This window comes from Catharus ustulatus, chromosome 16, assembly GCF_009819885.2.
Source record: "Catharus ustulatus isolate bCatUst1 chromosome 16, bCatUst1.pri.v2, whole genome shotgun sequence".
NCBI lineage: Eukaryota > Metazoa > Chordata > Aves > Passeriformes > Turdidae > Catharus > Catharus ustulatus.
Window position 1 is genome coordinate 5,772,794 of NC_046236.1, and position 27,660 is coordinate 5,800,453.

Below are 27,660 nucleotides of genomic sequence, written 5' to 3' on the forward strand. Positions count from 1 at the left end.
ATCTGTATTAATATTATGAAATATCTTATGAGTAGATGAGAAAATGAATGAATTGGTTATAACCTGGGTGCCAGAGCCTTTGGCAGTGGTCAGGCTTCTGCTGACCTTCCCTGAACAAACTCCAGGTTTTGAGACACCCTGGGTGCTGCAGAGAGCAGCCTAAAAACGTGTGCAGAGGGATTACAAAGCATTTGTGCTTCATTTTAAAATGTGTGGAAAACCACATTAATGCAGAGGCAGCTAAATGCACATCTGACTGTTCAAAAATCGAGGTTAACTTAGATTTAGGAGATTTTTTATAAGCTCCATAGATCCACACATTTCTCCACCGTGCAAAGGTTATGGTTCCTTTGCAGGTTCCTTTTCTTGTTGATTCAAGATTTGAAACATATCCAAGAATGTTTTTTTCCCATTCGTGACTTAAGCCTTGTCCATACACAAAACTTCAAGATATAATTTAAAAAATTTTGTTATTAGCTATATTTATTAGCTATATTTATATATCAGCTAATCTTCATGTTTTGAACACAGACCAACCCATTTCCTCTCAAAGTCATGGAGAGCTTTCCTCTTGTGCTTCCAGCAATCCCAGGCACTCACCACTTTCTTTGCAGTATTAAGTTTTCTGTGGTGAGATAGATCTCTGTTTGGGATAGCTCAATGTGGTAGATATTTGTTTAGTACTTCTTTGAGATAAAATATGATTTAGTTTCCCTCTTTAATTTACAAAATGCAAAATGGCAAAACTCCTAACTTGCCTTACCTGCTGAGCCACTGGCAGAGATGAGAGCATAAATATCTATGACATCCACATTATTACCAAACACTTTCATTAACAGCAGTGCTATCACAGTGAATACCAAGTGAATTGACAGTGACAGGGCAATAAATTAAAGTGTTTATACCTTTTTCTCAGCTTACAAATAGCAGAATTATTCCTGACCTTTGATGTAAATCTTAATGATCACTGGTAAATCAAACATGATACTGTTAGAATTCAGTGCCTCAGCTGAGACCTTTCCACCCTGGAGATGCAGTATCTCCTAAGGATTTCTTTGAGGATTATGCTAATTATCATCCATACCTTGTGAAGGATTAATATCCATAGGAAATTAGCTCATTTCCATTGAAAACTTCCCCGTTTACTCCTGTGGACTCTGATAATGAGTTACAAGATGTAAATTGTCTGGAAACTCATCCCTGTCTCCTGGTTCCTGGGCAGTCCCAGCAAGGGGCTGCCACCAAACATCTCTGGGCTCTTGGCTTCTCAGATGGGTTCATGTCCCTCAAGGAGAGGTTTTGAGGCAAAAGAGGGTCCAGTTTCCAGATTTTATGTATTTTGTGCATTTAACCTTGTAGAACAGAAATTGTGTATACCAGTCAGGTTGCAGGCTTCATCCTTTTCATTTTGTTAGGTGCATTTACTGTCTTGCTCTGGGTCAGTAAGGAATTATTTTTCCAAAAGAGCAGATCTCAGACTTTCTGTGATAGAAGATGCTGAAACAGAGGTGCTAACCCCTATTTAAAAGATCTGATATCCTGAAGATAGGCTTTCTTCCCTTCATTAGCTGCCTTGAAAGAAGCCCCTAGACAGAGCAAAAAGCAGAGCTTGGGCTGATGAAAGTTGCCAATATTTTTGGACAAAAACAACAAGCAACAAATCTTGGCTAACAATAGCCATGAGACCAACAGTGAAATATGTCGGTGTGGGAGGCATTTCAGGTCAATGAGAGAGGAGAAATTGGGCCTTTTATTTATATAGTTTATCAATTTATATTTCTATATAAAAATTAATATAATATAATATAATTAATAAATAATTTCTCCATATAAATAAATATATATTTCTAGAAATAAACAAACTATTTGTAGTTTATTTATATAACTCATGCTGGGCCAAGGCACTGGTTCTATACCAAATATATGGGTGCAAAAGCATCCCCACACTGTGGCCCCTATTCCTGTATAAGAACAAAAAGCAGCTCTGTCTTCAGGTGGCTTCTTTTTACAGCTTTACAGATCACTTTGGGTTCAGTTCATGCTTTATGTCCAGTTTTTGTTCAGTTTTACCTCTTTCTCTAGGTAGCTGGCTGGGCCCAAAAAATAAAATGATATGTGAGTGATCATCCAACCCATGGTTTAATTCCTGCCCTGGGAGATTGGAGATCTGTGATCTGCAGAATTCTCCTGCAAATATTTAAGTGTTTGCCGAGGCCAGCTCCAACTTCCCTGGGTGACTTTTTTTCCTAACGCTTTTCTTTATCTCTCTCGCTTTCAGATAAAATGTCAGCTCATGAACTGCAATAATAGCCTTTCCCTTCAGAATTCTTTCAGTTTTGATTTAAAAAAAAAAAAAAAAAAAAGAAAGAAAGAAAATCGCGGGACTGTGTAGGAAATGTCTGGGAGGGAAAGTGGCCGTGCTGGCTCCAAATGCTGCGCATCCCGGGCTCGGAGCCCGCCTGCCCTCCTGCCCGGCCGTGTGCTGCTGATCCCAGCCGGGGGATGGCACAGTTGCTCAGCTCCAGGCATCGCTTACACCCAGCTGATAACGCTGATAACATTTGATCCCTCTCCTTTACAGCACAGACTCTAATCCGCAGCGGCCAAAATACACTGGGGAAAAAATTAAATAAAAAGGGGGGGTGGGCAGGGAAGGAATAAAGAAAAGCAGAGGGGGGAATGGAGAGAGAAGATTAAAAAGTGCTTCAGTGCAAAGTCGTTCCAGCTGAGCAAGGTCACGGTGGGGCCGGCGCGGGTCGGAGCGGAGCAGAGGGAGCGGATGGAGCTGCTCTGATCCCCAGGGATGGAGATGGAGATGGAGAGGGACGGGCACTGCAGGCACAGCCAGCCCCGCTGGGACACGGCCAGAGCGGGACAGCCCCGCCTTCCCAGCCACAGCCGGCACCCTGCCTTACACAGCGTTATCCTGCCTGTACCCTGCCTTACACAGCGTTACCCTGCCTGTACCCTGCCTGTACCCTGCCTTATACAGCGTTATACAGCCTGTACCCAGCCTGTACCCTGTCTTACACAGCGTTATCCAGCCTGTACCCTGCTCCATACAGCGTTACCCAGCCTGTACCCTGCCTGTACCCTGCCTTATACAGCGTTATACAGCCTGTACCCTGCCTTAGTGCAGCTTTACCCAGCCTGTACCCTGCCTTACCCAGCCTGTACCCTGCCTTACACAGGGTTACCCAGCCTGTACCCTGCTTTATACAGCGTTACCCAGCCTGTACCCTGCCTTAGTGCAGCTTTACCCAGCCTGTACCCTGCCTTACACAGCGTTACCCAGCCTGTACCCAGCCTTTACTCATCCTTTACCCTGCCTTAGTACAGCTTTACCCAGCCTGTACCCTGCCTTTGTACAGCGTAACCCAGCCTCAATACAGCTTTACCCAGCCTTTACTCAGCCTGTACCCTGCCTTAGTACAGCTTTACCCAGCCTCTACTCTGCCTCAAAACAGTGTTACTCAGCCTGTATCCAGCCTTAATACAGCCTTTACCCAGCCTGTACCCAGCCTTTACTCATCCTTTACCCAGCCTGTACCCAGCCTGTATCCAGCCTTTACTCATCCTGTACCCAGCCTTAATGCAGCTTTACCCAGCCTTTATCTCCTCAGCACATCCAGCTCCTCCCACCCCATGACTGCCCCAGCCCTGGGGGAGGATGCTTTTAAAACGCAACAGTATTGAAATAACAGAAAATGTATTTAATAAATAAAAACGTGGGTATCCAAGATGCCACGTTTTTGAAAGGGATACAATGGTAGGGAAGTGCAGAGGATCCTCCCTGTGGTGATAAGGACTGCTGGAGCTGAGTCCTGAAACGGGGGCTGTAAACATCATTTGTGCACATTCTGCTCACCAGCACTGAACATCTGTCTCTTGCTAGACTTTACTGCAACTTTGCCATTTTCTCCAATAGCTGATGTTTTGCATTGCTTTGAGTTTTGTTTAATTTCCCTGTTAAATGCAGAGCCTAGATGAAGAGGACCACAGAACTTTTAGTAATAATTTCCCTGACTTGCTTCTGCTTGAAGAGGAGAGGCAGGTGCAGAGACTGAAATAAATTCCACTGAATTACCAGTACAGTCCTCAGTCTGCACCCAGAATCTTTTAAGCACAAGGAGCATCCATAAAACTTTTTTTCTGGAACCTCCCAGAACTACTTTTTTCAGCTAACAATCTTGCTTAGTTCTATTGAAAAAAACCACAAGATTTGCTGATAACACTTCTCTCTTAACATTTCCATTTCCAAAATACTGTAATAAGTGACTTGGAAGAAACAATACCATAATACTAAGTGATAATTAGAAACTGTAAAAGATTAAGGAAAGTTCTACAGGGCTCTTGTTATACATTAACCCAAATTGTGTTCAGGGCAAAAAAATAAATTGTGGAAAAGAGCTGAAATGGGGACCACACCTGCTAGCCACGATGCCTAACCCCCAGGGGCACCACTTACACAAACCTTTTCTCTTAAGAGAGAGCAGATGTGTTGGGAGTTGTGCCACTGTGCCAGCGAGAAAGGTCCTGTAAATTTTTCATGTCTGCCCACTCCAGAAAGGGGAGAGGGTCCAGCAGGCAAGTTAAAAACACTCCTGTGATCCCCTGGTCCTGCCCAGGTCCCGTGTGGCTGCAGGCAGCTGGAGCCAGGGCAGGGGAAGGAGAGGCTCTCCCAGCCCAGAGCCTGGCTGTGGCTGCCCTCCTTTGGCAGCTCTGCTGCTGACTCCTGCTCTAGGCAGGCAGCTCCCTGTTTAATCCTGTGGCTTCAGGCACTTTCTAGGTGAGTCTGTATGATGAGCAGGTGCAGACAAGGCAGACATTAAAGCAGGTTTAGGAGCAGAACACTAAGTCTATCCGTGTTTTATATCCAGCCTAATGTGCCCAGGAGCTGTTCCCTGTGGCTATGCTCCATACAGAACCCCTGGCTCTCCCTGGAGGGAGACCTGCATCAAAGACTTGTGGAAGTCAGTGCTGGTTTCAGGGGCCTTCAGGCACTGCCTGATGTCCAAAAAGAAGATGAGGAAGGTGGAAGGACACTACCACTGGTGTTGGGCTGCAGCATCATCCCTTGGCTGGCAATGGAGCTCACTCTTCTCCCAAGGTCTGGGCTATCACTCATATTTGTGTGCTACAGCTTGCAGTCTGGTCCCTCCTGAGAGGTGAGCTAGTTCTTGAGCAGGAAACCTCTTCTGCTGCATTTGAAAGGTCTCAGACAGGAGCTTGGTGCCAAAAGAAAGATGATGCTGAGCAAACAGTGGTTGCTGCAGCTAGAATTGATTGGGGTTTGGGCAGAGGGCATTTCCAGGTCTGCATTGTAAAGCATCCCCTAGAGTCTAGGATTTATATCCATGGAAAGTGAATAAATACAAAGTTCTGTCTGTGATCCCAGCTTCAGTTCTGAGGGAAGTTACTGCCATGGGAATGCATTGCTTGCTTGAAATGTGATTGAATCTGTACCGTGCTCCCTTTGCCAGGCTGTGTGCTTGGCTTCCCAGCTCCCTCAGATGCTGAAGAGAGACAATGAGCAGGTCCTTTTAAATCTCAATTTAGACTGACACAACCTCCCAGCCCCGCCTCACCCTCCCCACCTTCAGGTCGTGTTCTTGACTATTTATTTTTAGCTTCCAGGTTGGGAACTCCCCCAGAATTCCCAGTGAGGGGTTGCCAACTTGGAAATCAAACAAACCTTTTATATTTTCTTTTAAAAAGCATTTAACTCCAACAATATACAGTTGCAGCCGTGAATGACAGAACTCATTTTACAGAATTTGTTTCCCAGTCAGAAATTAAATTGGCAGTGCAACCCCTCCACCCCCCAGAATTACTTGGCTAAAGTAGTAGCCAGATGAACAAGCAAAAAACCACAAGAGGATTAAACCAAATATGCAGCTCAAACAGAGGAGCAGCTGAACCCTCCAGCATTTCAATACACAGCTGATTCAGCAAAACAGATACATATTCAAATGAAGGATGTCACTGAAAGGGAAAACCAGGCAGAGTAATCAATAAAGTGTGCAGCCTCCTGGTACAGAGAAAGCAGCAGCCTAACGAGCCACACAGAAAAATGAACTGGGGAGAAATTTTGCTTCTGCCAGGACCTTGAAGCCCCAGTTGAACAAATGTCCATGAGTTTGGAAAGGTAACTCATGGATATAGGCCACTGCTCTCTTATGGCTCCATTATCCCTTCTTGGGACTAATCCCTGCACTGTGGGGATGGAGGAGGCCAGAAAAAAGCAGCATTTTCTCCCTCAGTCACACAGTTTATAGGAAGTGGGATATTGTTTAATTCAAGATTGCAAGTTTATAATTTTCACCTAGCTACAAGTTGTTTTATTGTACTACACAGATGTTTTATTCTCTGTGAACTATGCAGAAGTAGATTTGATTTACAGAAATATTCTCACTTCACCAAACACCTTGACAAATGATATTGCAAACAAATGCAGCAGAGAAATGGTTGAAGAGATTCACCTTGTGCTGCTCACATCCTCTTCAAAGACTCTTTAGTGCCACTCAGTCACTGCAAATCTTGGGCTGTCTCAGTCACAGTCCTGTCCCTGTGCTTGCCTGGGTCTGGACACTGAGGAGAGGAGGGTTTTTCTGGGAGGTGCAGTGTTTGTCTGTACCTGTGTCCTTGAGCTCTGAGCACAGACAGACACTGCTGTTCCATCCCCTGCCTGCCAGCAGGGAAATCTGCTCAGAGAAACCTTCCCACAAGAACAAACCTTCTTCACGGAAAAGTAAACAGGAAAAGGCTGGGAGAGCAGCTGATTAAAGGGCATGCCAGTGCACATTAAAATATTTGCTAATTGCAAATCTATTGTCCCTCTGTGCTGCCAGCTCGTGCTCTGGCTCATGTGAAATGTCAGATGGCTCCAGACTGAATGAACAAGCTCAGCTGCCCAGCAGAGAGGGGACAGCAGCAGCACCAACACTGATTCACTGGTTCTGCCTCCTTGTCTTCCCCATTCCCACATTCTGTCAGGGAACTTTGCTCAGCACAAAGCAGGTTACAGTGCTGAGTATGGCCTGAAAACCCAAAGAGTGAACTAACAGTTAGATTTCATTGCCATGTTAGGGAAGAGCCATGGTGAAGATGGTGAGACAAAGACCATGTGGAAGATTTCTCCATTTAGCTTTTCTAATCAACACGACATTGCCATGATGGCTGGACATCCAAGAGGCTGGACATCCCCCAGCAGCCTTGAGAACATGCACATAAATCACCCCAAGCAAAGGTGAAAGCAAAGTTAATAACCTGAACATGTCAGAAGAGCTACTTCCATAAGAAAAATATTCACTTACATGAGTTAAGGTTTAGGTCTGCTTAAAAACCACAGTGTGAAAATAAAGACAGAGCTTTGGCTGCTCATGTTTGGGTTACAAAAGGATAAAAAACATGAGTTCCCACCAGCTGATTGAAACTCCTTCCCTTACTGTTTTTGGGTTGGTCCTGGAAAGATGTTAAAAGTGAAATGTTTACAAAAATAGGGAGAGAAAAAAAAGTTGGAAACAAAACAGCAGAAAAACAAGGCTGCCATTCCAATAACAAGGAACTTGCAATTATTGTTCAAATCAAGTCCTTATTTGAAATTGTACTTCTAATCCAATAAAGTATGTAATTTCAGGCACATAAATAATCCCCATTTTTAAAGGGATTTAAATTTCACTGCTTTGATGGGCTGGTGATATTATACCAGGGAAATGGCAGCACTAAATGACTGCTATCATTCAGCAGTATGCATTTATTTGACTCTAGAGTTTAAAAGGCTGTGGTTTGAATAGTACTTATCTAACTACCCACTCATTTTCTCTGTACTTCTGACTCTAAGAAGGGTGTTTACTTTCAGCAGGACAAGAGTGTGGTTTCAAAAGAATTGATCAACATTAACCTTGCACAGAACTACACATTATATCTCTTTTGCATAAACTATATTGGAGAGCAAGCTCATATAGAATTTGTCTACAACAATATATCCATTCTGAATATGAGTTTACAAATCTTCTGCTGTTTTTAATCTTCAAGCTCTTAAAACTGTTCATTAAATATATTGTCTACACGTTTTTTGCAACTGAGTTTTGTCTGTATGTGTAAATTATGCATAAAGCCCACAGTGAGACAGATGCATAAAACTGCAGTTTATCTAGGTAGGCATAAGCATTCAGAAAACTTTGTTTAATTAGTCACTAAATCAGTCTTTATGACTTTGTTGACTGACTGATGTTTTTAAAATATTACTGACTTAAAATGTCTGCCCTTGTTATTTGTTATATTAACAAATATTGGATGCCATAATCTGGTGCTTAAATACCCACTATTGTAATTCAGTGCTAATGACAATGCTGACATGACAGAGCTATTAAACTGGATACAGAGTTGTCACATTTTCAGACAGCAAAACACTCATCTGTGACACACAGCATATGGCACAAACCTGGGAAAATCATCAGCAGAGTTAAGAATAAATAGAAGCTGTGTTCCCTAAAAAATATAATCTGACATGCAAACACGGATAATCTCGAGACGTACTTGACAGTCCATGAGTTCAGTCAACAGATTATAGAGTCAGAGGCTGCAGCATTTCCAGAGAACAAATCACGTCAGAGCTCCTAATGCTGAACTCGTGTAAACATGCTGCTTTTTCTATAAACTGTAAAGAGATCACTAAAATACTACAGCTAATTATGCTTCAAGCCTCTGCAGAGTCACGTGCCAATGTGTTTATCCAATTTTCATTTTTTGCTGCCCGTCTCATACTTCACCAGTTTTGATGCACAGCAGTTAAAAATGCCAGTGTTTATCAGAGGCAGTCCTGCAGCAGTACAGGAGCTGTCACTCTGCCTGTGCAGATAAATCACCTGGAGCTGCAGCACATCTCCCAGCCCTCCACATGCTCACCTGAGTTACCTGCTCAGTGATCCCACAGGGTTAGAAAGGTGCCCTGAGGCGACAGAACAAGAATACACAGTTTTAACCTGCATTCAGGTCCAGGATGGGTTCTCAATACACCAAATACAAAACGTCTGTGTGATCTCTGCTTGGAAAAGACCATGACTGTCATCTAACCCATTGCTCCTTTTGGGGCTGCTCCTCAAGGACACAGAGAACTCTTTCAGCTCCTCATTAAGACCCTTCTGGTCTCTGGATTTCTGGTTTCCTTGTCTGAGAGTTCATCTTGACATTAAATTGCAAGGGTCATCACAGCAGCATGTTATCCAAAGTTTGATGGTATTATACACAGAATCAAGGCTAAGAAGGATTTGGAAGATTTTAAAAGAAATCTGGTTATATATTTTCTTGCCAAGAAATATCAAAGGAACTATTATGGAACACCTGCTTGCCCCTGAGTCTCCTGGGGGGTCCAGCAAGAGCCTCCTTCCTGCTCTGCATTTCACCTTCAGCTGGCTCTGAGCAGCCCAGGGACAGCAAACCCTGTGGGCTGGCAGCTCATGGATGTCTGCACCCATGGGTGCAGTGACTCTGGCTTAGCTCCAGTTCTGGCTCTAGGCTCAGCCTGGCTGCACGATCCCTCCTGCTGCAGGCTGGACCATGGACACAGGATTGCACAGTGCTCCCCTGGGGAAGGGCAAACACCTTGCACTGCTGTGGGATCCCACAGCAGGCTGGAGCAGTGCCCTTGGTGCAGGGGCTTGCTCTGAGGCAGCAGGGCAGGGCAGGGCTGGGCAGGGCAGGGCTGGGCAGGGAGGGCTCTGGTGACACCAGGAGCATCCCCAGTCCCACATTCCTCACAACACTGTGCCTCTGCTAACAGGGAACTCCATTCACGCTAACAATAAAGCCTTTGCCACTGCTCACAAAGGCATCTTAAAATGAGTGGCTATCACTGTTCCACCCACCAATTTAAAACCACTTTCGACTGTCAGAGGTATAAAGGAGTTTTAGGATAAGTAAGAGTACGGCAGTAATCTGATCTCATGTCCACAGGGGGGGGCGATTCTCTTCTCATTTACATCAGTTGTATTTTCATATAACTCTATTAGTTTCAGTATTTATTTTTGCATTGAGTGACAGCAGAATTATGCCCAGCATAATCACACATGAAGTGTAAAAATCCAACCTGACTAATTTCTCAGTATTAGCCACAAATGCTAGGAGCCAAAATAGAATCTCAATGAAGTAGTCCCTCAGTCTGGTCTCATTCATCCTTTCCTCTCCATATACAAGCTGGACATGCCTCTGAGTTACAGAAGGATGTATAAGGATGGAGCCAAGAATAGTTCAGACAACCTAGGTTCTACTGAGTTTTAGTGTTCAAATAAAACTAGATTTGAAGAAACCTCTTGGGAATTTGTATATTCTCTGCAGAGTTCTGCCTTGTCCAAAATGAGAAGGAATGATGGCAGCAAAGTCTAAGAGCAGCTTGGTAAGGCAAGGAGCTGGAGAATGTTGTTTCAAGTGATGAATCACTCATTCAGCACTTTGCCCATCTCTGGTTGCTGTTGGCTGGCTTGAGTTTTTATAGCTCCATGCACAAGAAAGAAACTTCAGGAAAGGACCAGATTTTGGAGAATTCCCCTCCAAGCTCTGTCATTACCTTGACAGCAGGTGATGGAGCCAGAGGTGAGGAATAAAGGGTGGTGGCCACATTCTTTTGCTGGGAATAAGTGGGCACCAGGAACCACAATCCAAGGCAGGCTCCTGGTTTTTCTCATCAGACCACACCTTTGATAGTGCCAGGCCTGGTCTAAACTAGCACAGGCAGCAATTCTTCATGAGCTATTTACTGACTGCCTCCATACCTAAAGTTTCAGGGAGCAGGTAAATCTGGAGAAAGTTGACTTTACCACAGAAATAATCCTGCACTACTGACTTAAATAATAACATATTGCCATTACTGGAGTATTTTGGGGTTTTTTCCCTTCAGTTTTTAGTGTAAAAGCAATGAGCCCCTCCCATATCCAGCAGCTCCTGAGGACCACAGAGGCAGAGCCAGGCAGAGCTCCTGCACTTCACCCTTCCCACAAACTGCTTTTCTCACTTGTGACACTGCTGCTCTGCCACCACAGCATTCCTGAGCTGGTACATGCCTGAACTGGGCTGCCTTGTGAGCTATCCAGGCTTCATGTCGAACACTGATCATTGCTTTCAAAAGCCTTCCTGATAAATAATAGATGAAAGAGAAGAGCCATGGCATGGTTTCAGGTTTGAGTGCTGCACACGCTGGATTAACAAGCTTTACATTTACAAGGGTGTCAGGAAGAAGCAGGGAATACAAAACAGAAATGGAGGAAAGTGGCAAGGAGAGTTGGAAAAGAAGAGGAGAGAGATCCTGGCCAAGCAGAAGGCTTGGAATGGAAACTGTGGACGCAATTAATTGCACTGGTGCACACTGCTGCCCTGCAAATGCACAGGTGCTCCTGCCATGGATGCAGAATCCCAGTGGGATCATCCCCTAATGGGAATGACAGAATCCTCATCCCCTATCTCAGCACTCATCCCAGCTCCCAGTGAAATCACTGCTGAGTGCAGCTACTGGGCATCTTGAAGGGTTACAGATCACCAGTGTCTCTCAAGGCAGTCCACTGCAATATCAGCATTTTCCTGCCAAGCAGTGGTGAGCAGCTCTGAGCTCTCATGGTGGAATTGCCCCATAACTGCTGTGTAACACTCACTAATACTGCCTAGGTGACATTTTTATCAGTTTTTAATGACAAAACTCCAGCTATTTCTAAAATCAGAGGTTTAAATAAATATTAATTTTCTCAGTAACTCATTTGGGGGTTGAATGCAGAACATTGCATTTTGGTTTTCCTCACTTTCATTCTACATCTACTTTTCCCATTTTAATCATAGCCAGAACCTGTCAGGATTTGTAAAACCAAATATAATAAAAATTAATTACTAAAACCATTGTTTGATTGCAAACATTAAAAAAACCCCATTGCTATTTTATAGATTTCTTGTAATTCAGAGCAAATCTATTTTTTTTAAATAATGCAATTTGAAATTTGAAGAAATTAAAGAAATTTTTATTATCTGTGTTCTTTTTCTCCCTTAGACTCAAAGTATGGATGGTAGAAAGTATGTATTTATTTCAGGAAGATTAAAAACATATCTGTGTTTTGTGAGTCTCCAATATGTTGGCATTTCATACTGTGGTTTGCCTCTCCTGCAAATATCTTCTTTTTTTACTTTTTGAGAACAGTAACAAAAATAGAATTATTCTTTTTAAAAACATCTAGCTATTTTTAATGTTTTATTAATGTTTATCAACTTTGGTCCTGTCTTTCTGCCATTTGATATGTCAAGATCACTCTGCATACCTCTGATGGCAGATATTCTTTTTGCCAAAACACTCTTGGCTTGGGTTACCAGCAAAGACAAGCCTTTATGATACCTGTGAAAGATTCAGAATGGCAAATTTCATCAGTCTTTGAAACCAAATATATGCAAAGTGCTGCAATAGGCAGGGGAACAAAGACTCATTTCGTGTTCAGATAAAAGATTTCAATTTTTGCTTTTAGAAAACATTGCATGAAGTAACTAGGTCAGAGCTGTGCTAAACCCACACTTCATTTATCTGGTATGCGTGCTGCATAACAGTTCTGTTTAGTAGTTTAGATTTGACCTGAATTAAATATGAAGCTCTAAATATATGATAAAACAATAATAAGAGATCTGACTTACCACAAAGCTTCCATGGTAAATGTGTGACCATCTTCTCTCTGTTCAGTTCCACACCAGCCATGGTGCTCCTGGCCACAGCCCTGGTCCTTCCCCTGCTGCAGGCACCTGGCAAGGGCAGGCTGGGACAAACAGCACGAGGAAAAGTGGCTTCATCCTTCTTCATCAGCTGCTGAGCCATAACACTGAAATCTAAAAGCCCACTGAAAAGACAGCAACGAGCCTCAGTATTAGCTTTGTCTCTGTAGGACTCACATCTGTTGTTATCTCTCAGTGCCTGAGCAGCATTTGTTTGGGTCCCAAGGCATGGGCTCGGAGTCTGGCAGCAGCCACAGAGCAGCTCCAGCCCAGAGGTGCTGCTCTGGACTCACTGACACCAAGGAACCAGTGCAGAGGTGCCATGCCCTTTGGAGCAGGGAGAGCCCACAGTGAGCAGGGACAGCATGTCCTGAGCATGGGCAGCCTGTCCTGAGCATGACCAGCATGTCCTGAGCAGGGACAGCATGTCCTGAGCATGGCCAGCATGTCCTGAGCAGGGGCAGCCTGTCCTGAGCATGGCCAGCATGTCCTGAGCATGGCCAGCGTGTCCTGAGCATGGGCAGCCTGTCCTGAGCATGGCCAGCGTGTCCTGAGCATGGCCAGCCTGTCCTGAGCATGGGCAGCATGTCCTGAGCAGGGACAGCATGTCCTGAGCATGGCCAGCGTGTCCTGAGCATGGCCAGCCTGTCCTGAGCATGGCCAGCGTGTCCTGAGCATGGGCAGCATGTCCTGAGCATGGCCAGCGTGTCCTGAGCATGGGCAGCCTGTCCTGAGCATGGCCAGCGTGTCCTGAGCATGGGCAGCATGTCCTGAGCAGGGACAGCATGTCCTGAGCATGGCCAGCATGTCCTGAGCAGGGACAGCATGTCCTGAGCATGGCCAGCATGTCCTGAGCAGGGGCAGCCTGTCCTGAGCATGGCCAGCATGTCCTGAGCATGGCCAGCGTGTCCTGAGCATGGGCAGCCTGTCCTGAGCATGGCCAGCGTGTCCTGAGCATGGCCAGCCTGTCCTGAGCATGGGCAGCATGTCCTGAGCAGGGACAGCATGTCCTGAGCATGGCCAGCGTGTCCTGAGCATGGCCAGCCTGTCCTGAGCATGGCCAGCGTGTCCTGAGCATGGGCAGCATGTCCTGAGCATGGCCAGCGTGTCCTGAGCATGGGCAGCCTGTCCTGAGCATGGCCAGCGTGTCCTGAGCATGGGCAGCATGTCCTGAGCAGGGACAGCATGTCCTGAGCATGGCCAGCATGTCCTGAGCAGGGACAGCATGTCCTGAGCATGGCCAGCCTGTCCTGAGCAGGGACAGCATGTCCTGAGCAGGGACAGCACGGCAGGGGTGCTCAGCCCCAGGAGGTCCCCATGCCCTCCACTGGGAAGGGGATCCTGAGCTCCCCCACCCTAAGGAGCCCTCCCTGCACTGACCCCAGCCTGCTCTCCTCGTGGAGAATTTCATGTCCAAAGGAACCAAAAGACCTTTGCTGAAGAGTTGTAGCCCTTTCTTTGGATCAAGGTACAAATAGGGCCTCACAGGAGCTACACAGCTCTTGGAAAAAAATCTTAAGATAGATTCAAACCAGAGGTCAAAAGTAAATTACAGTTGAAACTCTCCTAGTGAGGATCATTTCTGAATACGTACTTGTACTTACAACACCTTCAAAAGCTGCAAATTATTTCTCTTCTGCAGTGCCATGAGATGCAGGCAACCCTGAGGTATGAGATAAAAAATGGGGAAAAAAGTTCTCTTTGGAGAGTGATTTGGAAAATGTTTTGCAAGGTGTTTTGCAATACATGGAAGTGGCCTGAAAAAATGTGTATAAATAGTCAATCCCATTAAATAGAATTCCTTGTATACAATGATGTTTCTTAGGTTTAGCAGCTGCAATTTAACTTCCCTGCACTTTGTATATCTCCGTGGGCATGTCCTCACAAAGCAGTTCCTTCACAGCACCTCTCATTAGCTCCAGGTGCCAGGCTGTAAGAGACTCTGCAAATCAACCTCAGCAGACCTTTTGTGATTAATCTTTGTGCAAGAGGAAGAGTTGCAAATTGAACCTTCTTTCACACCACATTTTTTACTTCCCCTGCCTTCTAAGGATTTTTCAGAGATATGTAAATCAAGAGTAGGGTGGATGTGTGCACTGCCTGCCTGCATTAACAAATCTCTGCAAAAGCTGTGCCTGCTTACCACAAGCCTCCACTTTGCACCTGAGAGAAGCTGTGAGAAGAGTCCACCAGGCTCCCTTTGTGCCACCTTTACCTGCTGGGCCACACTGCCCAAGAACCTTTGGCAATGGCCTTCAAGGAAAAGCAAAGAAATCCACTCCTTGACAAGCAGGATTTGCTGCTCCAGTGCACCAGACCTGAGCACAGGCACTGTGGACACAAATCTGCTTTATGTAAGAAGAAAACTGCAGTAGTGGCATTTTCCCTTTTAGCGCATCATGTCCAAAATGAGGAAATAAGTCAGGTTGCTAATGTCCTTTTAAATGATATATGCTTATGTGTTATATAATGTATAAGCAGCGAATATACTTTCTTTCCCCTTTTTGGGGGCAGCATACAGTTTTGCTTGTGATTCAAACAAGTTTATAGTTTCTTCCCTAACACTTGAAGTAGGAAGCTGCAGCTGAGAGGAAGGGGAAAATTGTTCTTCATGTTCTGTGATGAGACATTCCTGAATTAATCGATCTCCACTGTGGTTTTCAGGGATTGCTTTCTTGCTTACAATTAGCTGAAGGTCTGCCAATTAATTCTCTAATTTCTAATCCAGCAGTCTCCCCAAAGAAGATTAATCAAATACCTGGGAACTGAAACTCAGCACTCTCCCAGGCAGTAAACCTTGGAGGCAGGAGAGGCAGTGCTCTGGTGGTACAGCTTTCCCACCTGCTCTTTACCAATAGCCCTCTTCAGGCTTCCCCTTCCCTCTCCTGAGCCTGCAGGGGCTTATTAGCTAATGACCTACTTTGGCATCCCCAGATGCTCCTTTATGGCTAAGGAGTTAATGTTTTCCCTGCCTAATTATGGAGCTGATTATTAGAAGCTAAACACTGGAGTAATTTGTTCACGGGTTGGGCCAGACTTGAAGTTTATTGTTCGCCAGCCCTGCACAAGTACTTCCACATCTGGAAGTGTATCCATTTTTTTCAAGCTCTACTAGCTGGTTGCATGAAAGTTATTGCTGCCTCTTCAGACCTGGCCTTACTGGGTTTTTACTCTGACAATTTAGGCTACATCCAGAGCTCTGAATGTCAGATTTTGCCCACTGGTTCCCCACTCTTGCTCTAAGCTGGATCCTGGTCACTGCCTGCTCTGCTGAGGCCATCAGATGTTTCTGTGTTGGTAATAAAACCTGGATTGAAGATGGACCTTCTGAATACACCCCTCAAAGTCCCCACATGGATTTAAGATTAATTTTGATGTATGAGTATGAGCAGATTATGACAGTAGCATTCCAGCTTGCTCTGTTGACACTCCAAGATTTCTTCTTTGCAGCTCATACTGACTGTTCTAAAGACAAGCTGGATAACTCCTTGGGATGGTACCTGGTATTAAAGTGTTTGTTCTTTACTGAATGAACACCATCTTCATTAGATTAAATCCCTAAGGACCTACCTCAACAACTTTCTTAATTAAATAATTATGGGCATCTCCTTTCAGTAACAAGAACCAAGGAGTTGTTAACTTTTGGCTCAACCACCATCTGACCCCCAAGCCACAACCTGGGGGAAAAAAAAAAAAAGAAAAAAAGAAAATGTCCTCTGTAATTTAGCTTTTTTTCTCCTGCCAAAAAAAGGAAAAAAATCCAGGAAATGAGAATTTTTACATAAGTAAACAGGTGATTAATCATTGGTACAACAGACCAACAGAAGAGGAAGATGCAATGTCTCTCTAGGAAATGCTACCATAAACATACATAAATTCCTTCAATAAATGCAAGAGTGCTGGATTTAGACATATGATCCATAGTTCTTTCTAGATATAAATGCAATTCATTTTCTTACGTAAGATCTATCTGAGGCATTATCCCAGAAAAATATGTCATTGTCAAATTAGCCCAGTTCTGTACTGGGATCTAATATTCTCATCCTTAAGATAGGTGTGATTCTCAACATGTAGGAGTACTCCAGAAATTCTTAAATCGGTGCCTGAGTGACAAAAATGATTAACACTTATAACATATATAGGATTTTTCAACAGAAAATACTAAATGGTTTTCATGAAGGAAATGTGCATAGTTAACTCCATCTTATGGATGGAAAAAAAGAGATCCAGGCAAGTGCAGTGACTTTTTAAAGGCTGTCTTCATCCCACTAGAGCTACCATCAGATCCATTTCCTGTCCACTGCTCATTTTAGTCTCAAAGGATCTCTCTTTGAAATCACAAAAAAATAAGAACAGTCATTGCCCAGTGATGCCAAAGATCCCAGAGAGTCACAGGGAGGTGAAGACGTGCAAAGATGAACAGCAAGGGAGTGCTAAGGAAAGGTCAGTACAAACTTTCTCATGGTATTTTTGCCAGGAAAGAACATCAGCTGTCTACTGCCCCAGTCCTTAAATCTGATACTACTTGTTCCCAATTCAAACTCCCCCCAGGATATTTGATTAAAACACAGTTGGGTCACTGCTGCATTGCCTGAAGCCCAACTGTCCAGCTCCCATTCCTCCATGGCAAATGAAATTATTAACAATGGACATTGCACTTTATCCATTCTTTCTGCACAACCATTTTACTCCAGGCCTGGCCCCTTGCACACTCCCCAGGTGTGCTGTCTCTGTTGCAGGAGTTCCCAGCTCTGCTCCTGCCATCACCATGGGGGCAATGTCCGTGAATCCAAGAGGACCCCAATTATAAAATTGCTCTTCTGAGATGTGACACAATAGGGAGCATCTGTGTATCTCTGTGATCTGGGAGTTGTGAGGATACAACAAAAAAAGATACCCTGCCCTGGTACTTGGATTTCCATCTCTGGAGAAGCTGGGCTTCCAAGGGTTTCTCTGGGTCACACTCTAACCCTGACTAGAAAACAGGATTCTGTTGGCCCTGCACCCAGTACCTGCACAAAACCTACAGCTGAATAGTGCATTGAGGTTGAAACTAGAACCTCTTCTAGAGAAACCAGCAGCTCCCTGCCTCTGCTCACATCCTGTCTTGTGCTGCAGTGGCTGAGATTATTTTACAAGCACAAGCAAGAGAATTTCCTAAAGCAGGGAAGAAGAGACTAAAATAAAACAGAACAGGGCCTCCAGCTGAGAACCTGTGCACATAAGGGAAAGAGATATGTGCAATAAAGTAACTATTTATCCATAATAAATATACTTTAAAAACATCAATTAGAGCTTGTCATTACATGGCTTCTGCATCAGATCCCCTTCAGGCAAATAATAATTATTAAAAATATGCTTACTGAGTTAAGTTACTTTCCATTATAATGTTCTCACCTATTTAGCACTTAATTAAAATGCAATAAATTAACCATTTAAACAGCAATTACTTTCTTTAGTCAAATGTATTAGAAGCAGTTATTTATGGACTCTTGATTATAATAGATCCCAGAAACTCACCAAATTACAGTGTGTCAGTGTGTGTCTATCATTATTCCTAAAGTAATTGCAATTACAAGACTCCAGTCAGCACAATGCAGAAGCTGGCTGAGGTTCTCTGAAACAACAGCTACAAGATCTTTCTTGACAGCACATGGCTGGCCTGGTTTGCTGGAGGAATGAGATTTGAGGGGCCAGCCACTGGGGTGCTGCTGAGGGATGAGTCAAATACTCTGGATCACATAAAGATAGAGCAAAAATGGCAATGGTTTGGGGGAGCTGGCAGGAAAAACACAGTGAAAGCTGTAGCAGGAGCTTTCAAAGTAGGATGCCAGCGAGGACTCCTTTTGTGTCATTCTAGAGTGTTGTGTCAGGCAGAAAACCTTAGCAGCCCATGCAAGGAACTCTTTAATCTACAGCAGAGATGACAGCAAAAATCCCCTTAGCTCAGACTGGCTTCTTTCACCCCTTGCCCAAGTCTCCAAAGATGGTGATGATGCTCAGAAGACAAAATCAGATTATTTAAACCAGTGCAACCTGCTTTTGCCTGCACATGGGAAGACCTGCTGTGTAATCTGTCTGTCCATGTTCAGTGGATGAAGCTGTAACATCTGATCAGCCAAAAACACCCCCTGGAATAAATGCAAGGTACGAAAGAGCCCAAGTGCCAAGCACCATATAAACAACAAGCAAACAGATTTGCATGTAAGCATTTTGGTAAAGAGGAGGATTTGGAGATCTATAAAAATAATCAGGCCCATAAAAAGACACAGAGATAATTAAATCAGTGAAATGAAATATCAAATGCTGGCAGCCCACAAAGAATGTGATGATGATAATAATAATACGGACTCGGTGGATGAAAAGGAAGAGAGAAAATTGGTCCATTAAAAATAATGGTGAACAAAATGAGGACCTTGTGATGGAGAAAAGGGCATGTTACACAATAATTTTAAATGGTTGTCTCTGTGGAGAGAGGCCTTCTATGGCAGTTATTTCTTCTACATGACTGAAAGATAATGTGCAAGCGTTGGAATATTCAACATCTCTAGAAAATAAGCTGGACTCTCAGCCAGACTCTGAATTTGGCACATCTCCCACACTCACTTTCAAAGAGGTAATTTGAAGGATCTGGGGAGGTGGATCAGTATATAACAATGCAGAATATGGACCATGTACTGCAATACCCATTTATCACTTGAATAAGAAGTTAATGGGCATTTTCCCATCTGTAAGTGAGTATGGATTGAAGTATAAACTTTATTCCTATTATAAATACACTGGAAATGGGTATAAAGATGTATAACATAAATTAGGAATAAGAACAATGTGTATATCCCAGCAGGTCAAATTTAAAAATCTGCAAGTCCAAAAATCTCCACACTGTATACAATTTATGCTAGTGAAGCACATAACGAAATGGAAATATTTGTCTGAGGAAGTGCAGACCTTTGGAAATCAGTGTTTGATTGAAGACTGAGGATGGGGTCAGGCTGTCTTGCTTGACTAACACACACACACACATCCTTGGGACACCCTGGCTAGCACTCCCCAATATTTATAATGCTCCTCTTTTCATCACAGGCTTTTGGGAGCGGCCTGACACACTGCCCTGGGAAGCAGCTTCAGCATCAGCCACAGACACGGGGAGCAGGGCAGGGCAGGAGGCTGTACCCGGGGGGATGCAGCTGCTCACTGCAGCTCTGTGCACACACACGTCCTTTTTAAATCAAGTGATAACAAAGGAAACAACGATGCAGGAATACCTTTCCAGCTTGATGAGGAATGCATACCACTTGACCTGATGGATGGTTTTATTGAGCTCATCCACCATTTGGGATTTGCTTGGTGTTTCTGATAGCACAGAAGGTAAATACAGGAGACATTCCCGTTCCCCTGCTGACACACACACCTCCTGAGCTCCCAGCCCAGCGTGCTGAGCGGATGCTATCGAAGGCTCAGATGGAGCTGAGCAGCTCAGGTTGTCCCTGCCAGCTGCAGGAGGGGGGCAAAAGGCGACTCCCACCTGAGCATCCCTGTCGCTGCTGCTCTCCCTGTGCCGCTGCGCTCCCACTGCAGCGATTGGAATGCAGATGTGCACCGTGTCTGACATCTGTGCTGAGCTGCCAGCGGGGGAGCGGCTCTGCCCCTGGGGATGGATGCTCTGACTGGCACTCCTGGCATCGTGGGGAGCAGTCCTGGCCCCTGGGGATGGATGCTGTGACTGGCACTCGTAGCATTTGGTGAGCAGTCTTGGCCCCTGGGATGCTGTGACTGGCACACGTGGCAATGGATGCTCTGACTGGCACTCCTGGCAATAGTGGAGCAGTCACATTTGGGGAGCAGTCCTGGCCCCTGGGGATGGATGCTGTGACTGGCACTCCTGGCATAATGGGGAGCAGTTCTGGCCCCTGGGCATGGATGCTGTGACTGGCACTCCTGGCATTTGGGGAGCAGCCCCAGCCCGCGGGTCGCCCATGCGGAGCCCGGCCCAGCCAAGCCCAGGCTCTGATCCCGCTCAGGGATGAGGAACCGGCGATCGCAGCTGGGAGCAGCCTGGTGTACATTGTATGGCATTGAGGAACATTAAATCAGCAGCAAAAGGAAACATCTGCTTCGTCGGAGCTCTGTGCGAAGCAGCTGTTCAATTATCCAGCATCGTGTCATGTAACAATTTATGCACCATCCCCTTAATCCCAAATCGGCTCAAGAGGGGAGCTGATTTTAGGAGCTGGGAAATAGAATGAGCACGGGCATGCCATGAATTGTCAGCTTTAACATTTAAATAAATAAATAAATTTAAATATCTAAGTAACACCTGTGTTTCCTTCCCACCTTGCAGGTAAGATACTCATCCTGAAAATTCCAACACACAGTATTTTTTATTAAGTTAGTCAAGCCAAAGTAAGGTCTTTGGGATACAAACTTAGTGAATGCATTTATCAAAACTTAATGAAGGTCATAGCATTCAACTACCCTTTTCAAAGTTCATAACAGCAATTGCACTAGCCCTGGCTACACACTTCTGAGCTGATGATGAGAACACTTGATGAAGCCTGACTCCAGAATGCATTTATAGTTTTTTGAATAGTCTCTGGTACAGCAGTAACAATAATTGATTAATGATCCAAGGAATTTCCAAGAACAGATAAAGATGAAGAATCAAAATATTGGTACCATTTTTCAAAATATTTTCTTAACTTTCACTAAAAATAAACAGGAATATAGGTCCATACATCAGTGTTTACATCGCTGACATAAATGCAAAATAGGTATTTTTCCAGTTCTGAATTCATGCATATAGTCAGTTAAGATCAGAAATTCACCCAGCAAAATATTATTGTTGAAAATCATGGCCAGTGAGTGAGTCCAAAGTATTTCATGTGGAAGATTTCTATAGTGACAAACCAGTGGGATCCAAACCCAAAAGAGGGTTCTGCACCTTTATGGCACAAGGACCATCCTGGCAATGCAGCCACACAGCTCGGGTCTGGTGCCTGGGAATGTGCCTTGGCACCATTTAATTTATTCACAGGAAAGCAGCCTGAGAGTCCAAGAACAGTGTCACACAGCACTCTGAGTTCCCAGGCAATTCATAAACACTTAGAGGCTGCCATTCATGCTGTGATTGACCCAAGGCAGGTAGAAACTGGTCTGGGTGATAACTCTGCACTAATTTGAAACACGACTGCTTTTGGCTGCTGTGGAGTCGTAGGAGCTCACTGGAATGAAGTTGGAACCAGGAGGCTGCAGAGCAGTGACCCATAGAAAACCTAATGGGTTTCAGCCTCTCCTTGCAGCCTTCCCAGCCTGCCCACACCAAGACATGCCAGATGCAGATAATGCAGGACATGGAGCCAAGTCTCTCAGCATTATGTTTACCATATTGACCTAAAAATACCTGCCTGGCTTTGGTGGCACAGGATTCTGCAATTTCTACCAATTTATGAGCTATTTTTCCCTTCAGGATGCTGCTTTCTTTGTTGCCCAAATGTATCCGCCCTCTAGATCTTACAGTCTTCTTATTTCAGCTCCTCTGTACTCTTTTTCCTGTCCCATCCTCCTCTGCAATTTCTCTTATTCCTCTGACTGTTATTTGTATCCCTCTTATCTGAATCCATGTGAAAATAGTGTGGAACCAATATGTTTGCCTAAAACTATTTGCTACAAATATACCAAAACGATCATATTCCCTCTTCTCTCTATTCCCTTGAGGAAATGTAGTCATTAATTTGATTTCCAGCTTTCTTTTTTTTTTTAAAGGGAACAAATGACAATTATTGTTTGCTTTGAAGTGTGATCTTTAGCATGAATAATTCCCCAAAAGAAACATCTGCTTTACAGATGAGTTGTGACAGCAGACAATATGCTTCCATATTTTGCATATTCACATTTGAGTGGCAAGAGCAGGAGCTGAGGCTGACTTCCTAGCTTCACACTGCAGTCCCAAGGGGCCAAGATCACTTCTCAGGAGTGTTTCCTGGCCTTTTGGGGTGTTTTTTAAAGTGTGGTTGGCCCTGACACAGTACCTTTGTGCCTCAAGGTGTGCTTGTGCCCATGTCAGCTGCCAGATGTTACTTACCTTTGGGGTGCTGTCCAGCCCCAGAATGACCTGTGTGTGTGTCCAGGGCCCCTGGACATCAATGTTTTGTCTGTCATGCGCTTCCTATCCAGCTCGTGGCAGAGGTTTCTGCCTGTGCCCAGCAAAGCTTGGCTGGCAGCCCATCCCTCCACCTCGTTAAAGCTACTGTCTGCACACCAGGATGGTTTTTAGCAACAGCTGGACCCAGGCCAAAGCTTGTCATCTAAATTCAAATCCAAACTTCTCCAAACTTTCAGGCCTGTTAGCATCCTTGGCTGACACTTTCTGAGCTGCTGGTGGATTCAGATTGTTTTCATATCCTTAGTAGTACACAATGCACTGCAAAATAAACAGCAAACAGGAAAAGATCAGGTGTGCTTAACTGTGAGCTCTTTATGCAAGCAAGGAAAGAACAATCTTTTTCCTTTGTATGTCAAATAGGTTGAGTAGCAGTAAACAGAAGAACAAGGGAAAGCCCTCAGCTTCCATGGAATGGGAATGGGAGCTGGAAGCACAATATGTTTCACCAGGAAATAGTCAATATTTTAATAGCCCTTATTTTTCTCCTCTCTGTTACTGAGAAGTGGCTTTTTACATTGTATTACTTATTAAAAATAGCAACATTTAAAGGTACGAAGGAAATGAAATGAGAGTCATGCAATATACACATGGATACTCTTACCTGCTATTAACAGAATAGGAACTGCTATAGGAAATATTCCTTATTGCTCATAAGAGAGTGCAAATCTTCCAAATTTGTTTGGCTGCATTTAATTGCATAAGAGACTAGGAAGAAAATTTAAATCTTAGTGATTTGTAAAATGCTCTTGCAATTGCAATGCTGCTTGAAAGAAACAAGAGAAATTAAAAAGCTGTTGAACATACAGACAAGAAAACATCTTCTTTTTAATGTTCCCCATGATCTACAAAAGCCCATTTTCAATCCAAAGCTGCCACTGATGAGGTATTTCATAGAAATAGGATTGCTGGAAGGTGTGTCATGGACATGAATGTTCTTTATTAAACTATGAAAACAATTCTCTCAGAAAACAAAAGCAGCACAAGAAAAACACAAACCATGTTTATAACCTGACAGCAGAGCACTTTATGAGATTTATCTTTATGAGATTTTGAAATTCAAACAGCAAAACTGTTGGGCTGTCTGAATATTTGATGTTACAGGCAAATGCTTCAGGAACAGATCTTCATCTTATGTAAGTGGTGTAGTTCTACAGACTACACATTTATTTACTCGCTGATCTGTTTACCTACACAAGAGCTGAGGATCTCAAAAGATGGCAGAGGAGGTGACTGGCACTGTTCATGTGCAAACAGAGTTATCTCCTATAGATGTCCCTGGGAACTGAATCAGAAACCACAGGCAAACCTCTCTGTCCATATCATCATTTTCTTATCAAGCCATTGTGCAGGTTTTTCTTTTCTTTGGTTAAGCTTATTTTTCATATTTATTTAGTCATTTAGTACACACTCAAAATGGAAATGAAATTACACTGAAAATATTTTGCATCTCTAACTGCTCACAAGGGGTTTACACATGGTTAAAGTTGGCCCAAACTGCTCACTGGTGTTCACCCAGCAACAAAGGCCTGATCCAAGGCTTAGGGAAATCACTGGAAATCTTCCTAATGCCTTTAGCAAGGTTCACATCTGGCTGTGTAGGAACTACACTGTCCTCTGTGTCTCAGCACATTTTGATCACAATAGAAAAGAAAAGGATAATGGACATGTTTATATAAATATGCTCAGTTTGTATCCATATGTCCTTTTCAACCATATGTCCTTCATTTTTATCTGTAAAAGGAATTTAACTTTGTGTTTGCTATACATTTTGATAAAATCTAACAGGGAAAATTGCAGAAAATTAAATATTCTTCAAGGACATTTGTGGTTTATAAGAAATAGAGAAACTGTTGTTGAAATGTAACTAAACCCAAGCATTTGAGAGTGCTATAGATACTGTGATCCAGAATGGCCTCCCAGAACCTAACAGCAGCAAAAACATCCATGACAAATTCCACTGGGTCCTAGGGGGAAAAATAGCATTTATAACTGGTAGAAAGTTCTGGGACACTTCATGCCTTTAAGCAAAATAATCACTTAAAAACCAGAAGGAACCTTCAGAGATCAGCAATCACATCTTTACCAGTGATAAATCTGGTAAGAACCAGACCATCGTTCAGGGTGTTCTGAACTCAAGGCACAACTGCCAAACAACTGTGATGAGGAGCTGCACTTCAGTCCTTACACACTCACTTGATTGTTCTATCCACCCACTGTGCAAGACCTGCAAGGCTCTGTCACAGAATATATTGCCCGTGATTAAAGATGTGCTGCACAAAACAGGACAGAAAAGCTTCAGAGCCAACTGGATGAAGAATTAGCATGGACCAGCTCCAGTTATAAATGACAGTACCATGGGAAAAACAGATCTGGGGTAATTCATTTTACCTTTTTGTGTTTCAGTTTTCTGATCTGTAAAATTGAAGGTAGTGATACTCATCTCTGCATTGCAGATCCCTGGCTCCTGGATGAGAGCTGCCTTGGGACTGGCCAGCTTAGTCCAAATGTGAAGGTGTGCATCTGCCTCCTGCCCCTGCCAGGAAAACAAGGCTTTTTTTACTTTGCTACAAAACAATTAAGCTACTTCAGTTATAGTATGGAGCTTTGCAGCTCTTTTGGGATTTATTTGTTCACTCTTTTTCTGGAGTGAAGGATATGGCCAGAGCTTTCAGGTACCATCTAGGGACTGCAATATCACCACGAGGGTCTGTGGATACCCATGAGCCAGTTTAAACAGCCAGCTCCAGCACCTATTGCAGGCTGAGGGGCACAGGGAGCTCAGCAACTCCACACCACCTACATTTTATTTTCCTTTTGGGCAGCTGCTGTCACTCACATTGAATTGCATGCAACCGTGGCTTCAATTAGCCAACCTAGCTAATTAATAGCACATTGCTGCGATCCTGAGTTACCCCGTGGGAGCTGCAGACTAAAGATCATTAAAAACCTCTTGCTCGTGCTTTAAACAGAAATGGCAACTCTTCTCCCTCTCCTGGGCTAATTCTCTAAAGCAGTGTTTGAAAATGTTTAAGTAAAACTGGTCACTTGGTAAATGGGGCACTCTCAAATTTGTGAGCAGAACCTCAGATAAAACTGTCCTGGCAGTTTGTTACCAGCTTTGAATTAATTCTCACAAACAAAGTAACTTGCTCATGGCAGTGACACATTTGGAAATGCGGTCAGAGCTGACTTATTAAAAAGGTTATAAAAGTCTTTGCTAATGATTCTATGCCACAAGTGCTTTTGGCTCTTGTTCCCACAGCATATTTCCAGCAAAACCAAATGCAGACTCCTAGGAGCGTGAGCTGGAACTCATCCTGCCTCAGTGAGCCTCAACCTCTCAAGTAGGACAGGACTCTGGGAGACCTCTGCCTGGAAATGGCTGTGGGCAATACTTTCAAAGAACCTTCAGAGATTAACTTGTATGGTTAGAGTCTCTTAAGAGAGATGAAGTTAATTGCTGCAATCACTTTATTTATGAATTTTAGAATTAATCCAGGCTTTTAACAAGTGTTCAAGGCATTTTATGGTTCCAAGTCTTGAGCCCTAGAGAAAAGGATCTATTTTTAATTCCTGTCATTTCAGTCATGTTACAATCTGAATAATACAATTTAAACAGGCAATTGGTGGAAGTAATAGTTAACAAGTCACAGTAAATCCCAGCAGCACTTACTGAAAAACAAGTGATGCAACAAGCAAAGACAAGGTTATTCGGGTAAATAAATATGACTTGCAATTAACTTTGTTGGAGAGAAAAAGTGTTTCAGTAGAGTGAAATTGCAGTGCTTTGTAAGAATCAAAGTGCAGTTTATCATAAAGGAGTGAACTGATTTACTATATTAAGGGTGGTGAATAGTAGCACAACTTCATGAGGGACCAAATTCTGTCCTCTCGCATCAAAGTTGTAATAAAAGTTTAAATTGCCATTCACCAGAGGTTTTACTACTTTCACTATGTTAAAATTGGAAGAACTAAAAAGATGAAGACCAAAAAATCTGAAAGTATGAATTTTTTTTTCAATTTTGAAAGGTGGGATATATTGAGGCTTTAATAGCTTTCATTATTGTTGTTCTCTGCAAATACCTTCCTTCAATAACAAACTGATGAAATCAGCCTTTGCAATCAGCTCTAAAACAAAGCATTAACATGCAAGTGAAATGCAAAGGAGAGGCACTGTGTACATTGGTGTCTCTCTGTGGGGCCTCCTTTCATCAAACATCAACACTTTCCATGCAATGCCAGCAATGAACCACCCTGAGCCAGCTGGAGCTCAGATCCACTTTTGCACCTGAATTTGCACACACAGCTCTTACAAAGAATATTGACCCTGTCATTTAACAATTTAATTCTTTGTGAAACCTGTTATTCTGGAGTTTCAAAGCCATATCACACATTCAAATTAAATTATGGTAAAGAACAATGAGATGAGTGAGGGGAATAAGGGCAGAGAATTATTTGGGAAAGTGCTGGCAAATATGGCAAGGGACCACAGCAAGGTCCTTGGTGGGCTGGGGGAGAGGCCAAGGGAAGAAGAGAAGCAGCTCTGTGCTCAGAAATGTGTGCAGGTCAAGGGAATTTGCCAGTGTCAAGTGGGATTAAGAGACTGCCCTGTGTGAGGCAATCCCTGCAGGCAGGATGAACTGGGTGGCATTCTTAAGGGGAGATTAAAGTATGTGAAACAGGTGACAAGATAGGGAGCACAGAGGACTGAGAATATGTAAGTGGAAGATATGATCAGAGCAGCAAGGAAGATAATTCGAGCT